The sequence below is a fragment of the Charadrius vociferus genome, unplaced genomic scaffold (genome assembly GCF_000708025.1).
Source record: "Charadrius vociferus isolate BGI_N301 unplaced genomic scaffold, ASM70802v2 scaffold169, whole genome shotgun sequence".
In the NCBI taxonomy this organism is placed as follows: domain Eukaryota; kingdom Metazoa; phylum Chordata; class Aves; order Charadriiformes; family Charadriidae; genus Charadrius; species Charadrius vociferus.
In genome coordinates this window covers 296,121-299,228 of record NW_009652966.1, presented here as the reverse complement: position 1 = coordinate 299,228, position 3,108 = coordinate 296,121, and the positions used below count along the sequence as shown (strand labels likewise).

Below are 3,108 nucleotides of genomic sequence, written 5' to 3'. Positions count from 1 at the left end.
TCAAAGGTCTGGGATCTATGACTAAATGAAGGGAGGACAAGGGAGTATTTGAAGAAACGGAGCACGTGGCTAAAAATAATCCCTGCAGCCAGAGTACTTGGATTATTAACAAGACAGTAATACAGTATATAACACCCTGTTGTTTTAGTTTGTAAACTCACTGGCAGTTCCATGGCTAAGCAGGGGCAAGAAGGGACCTTGCACCTGGCCCATGAATCCACCCTGGCCCTTGTGAGTGGATGACAGCTTCCCTTGAGACAAAGGCTCTCCCCAGACCCACAGAATGTCTGAGGCTTGAGAGCACCTCTGGAGACGATCCAGTCCAACCCCCTGCTCAGAACAGGGTCACTGCTCAGGGCCATGTCTAGTCAGGTTTTGAATATCTCCAAGGATGGAGACTCCACAACCTCTCTGGGCAACCTGCTCCAATGTTTGACTGCTCTGACAGTAAAAGAAGCTTTGTTTCCTGCTTACATGAAATTCCCTGTGTTTCAATTTGTGCTTATTGCCTTCTGTCCTGCCACTGGGCACCACTGATGAAAATCTGGCTCCATCTTCTTTGTACCCTTATTATCAAGATCCCTGGGGGCTTGGTGTGTGCAGCACAGGACAGCTGATATTAGGAGCTCAGGAGATAAGGAAAGGCTAAACTACTTGGAGAGTAATGTGGGGAAAAATAAGCATGAAGGTCCCTGCAGGGCAGATGTCTCCTCCAGGATGACACCTGCAGGAAACACAGCCTTATCATCTAAGATGCTGAATCTGCTAGAGAGGTATAAAAAAATCCCACGTAATCTTAAAAAACAAAATGCTAAGTTACAGCCGTCCTTCACGTCACAAACCTGCCCATGATGCATTTGGAGGCAGAACCTGACGTTGGCCTTTTTCAGCAGAAGGATCAGAAAACACTTGTGGCACAGAGGACCGCATTCATGCTCAGATGTGCCTGCAGCTCTCTGTACACCCTCTCTTCTGATCCTGGGCTTGAGCACTCGGGTTTAATCACAGCCAGCAGTATTTTATCCACCCACTGCTAGAAAACAGTCACCTTGTGATACTCAGGAACAGGCACAGAACAGTTTGAGAGAGAAAGGAGAATACTTGACTGAAACACAAGGAGAGCATGTGTAGGCAGGCAGTAATTGCATAGGACAGGATTACACGTGTCTGCGTATCCCGGGGAGCCATCAAATACAGCCTTAAAGTTGGATTTTGTTTTTGAGATCAGAAAGATAAGTACCTAAAATCACCTGATTGGAAGGAAATTTCAACTGAAAAAAAAAAAAAAAGTACATTGCCTTACTCAATCAGGATACGAAATGATTATGTTGTTTGGTTGCTAATGTCCACAGAGTGCGGTAGTAGCGCTACATGTGGTTTTATGACCTCTTTCCCACGGATAATGACACCCCCTCACTTTTTTTCAAGTCAAGTTAATTTTTTTACTTCTTTATTCAAAAGTCACCACCACTTCTAAGCAGTTAGTGTAAGCCATGCAGGGTTTCTCTTAATAGCACCTCTTTTCTCCAGGGAAGTGTTTCTTCTCAAAGCTGAGCCAATTCCAGCCTTTTGAATGTCCCTCCAATATTTGTTCAAATGTGTACAGCCTACACATGTTCAGGAGCACAGCAAAATCTCATTTTATGTAACACATTGTGAAATACAGAAGGTTGTCATTTTTTGCTCTGTCCTGTGGCTTTTCCTCTACTTTCTCAGCATTTGTTAAAGGTTCATGAGTTCAATAACGTTTACCAAAAATAGCAATATTCCTCCACCCCAAATGCTTACATCTTAGCTGATTAAATATATATGCTGAGAAAGTAAGTGTCTTGAACTTTTGCAAGTTAATTGCAAAATCTGTTTTCCTCAGTACTGAGCTCCCTGGAACCATCGATATCAACAGCAACCATAGATATCTCTTAACTTCAAAGAGAACAGGAATAGACCCTATGCTGGGCCTCACATTAGCTGTAACTATGTAGGAAACGGTCACTGTAGACAGGTCAATGGAAATTGCTCATCATTCCCCAGACAGCAGCTAAACACCCCCCCACACCTCTCTTTACATAAGTAAATAAGTTAACTCCAGTGGGATTTATACAAACAACACAGAAATATACTATGCTACCATGTCTAGAATGCTGTCTTCAGTGCTGGTCAGTCATGAAAATTAAAGCAGAAATAGGGGAGGAGCAGAGTTATGAGCAAAATAGTTACAGGAACAGATATACTACCAAAAGAAGAGAGGCTGAAAATCCCTGGGACTGTTCAGTTTGGGTAGGAGACAAAGAAGGAGACTCGCTACCAGTAAGGACTTTAATGGGCAGAACAGAAAAAGCAAGAGAAGAGGATAACCAAAGCAGCTGAAAAAAAAATATTAAGAAATAATATATATACATATATGTATATACCAGTAAATAGTATTTGCTAGTAAAATTAAATACTGTTTTGATTTCTATCCAACTGATGCATCCCTACTACCTGCGACATGCCATACATCAGGATTTGCCACCTGTGCCTGCCAAAGCAGTGCCAGGGCTTCCCTGGGGACACGTTCCAGGGCCTGTGTAGGGCTGGACCCTGCTGGTCCCAGGGCAGGGGCAGCCCCAGAGCCCCCCATACCCTGCCAGGCAACTGGGGGCAACTGGGCAATGGGATGGGGCAGGGGGGTACAGCTACCCTGTACTGAGGGCAAAACCGAAGGCTTTAAAGGCCTGAGCTCTTAACAGAGCCATGAAGTTTCATCAGACAGAGATTTGGAGAGTGGGCGGGAAAAGCTAGTGGCTCAAAAAGATTTGTTTCACACCCACTCTGTATTCCCCGAGCTTGGGTGTAAACAAGTACACTCGGTGAAAGCAAAATTGCAGGTGTGGGGAATGTACTCCCCCTCACAACTTACAGGCACTTCTGTGCATGCTCTCAAAATACCTGTGAGTGCGCTGATAAAAGATTAATTTCTGGTCTTGTATTTGTCACACAGGTCTGACAAGAGAAACCGAATGGATTCCGGTGAATGGAGATAATTTGAAATATTTTATATATTTGTATGAAGACTATGAACTTCCTAATTCTGCAATACCCCATAGGAAGCATCTTCTTTGTACATCG

At 43.8% G+C, this 3,108-nt stretch overlaps 1 protein-coding gene across 1 annotated transcript in view; it reads left to right on the top strand.

Moving 5' to 3' along the window:
• Nucleotides 1-3,106, top strand: part of SMPX (small muscle protein, X-linked) — a 41,253-nt gene extending 38,147 nt beyond the window's left edge. The window contains exon 5 of the mRNA XM_009893102.1: nt 2,981-3,106. The gene's annotated coding sequence lies outside the window, so the exon portion shown is untranslated. The remainder of the gene's footprint in view (nt 1-2,980) is intronic.
• The last annotated feature ends 2 nt before the right edge of the window (nt 3,107-3,108 follow it).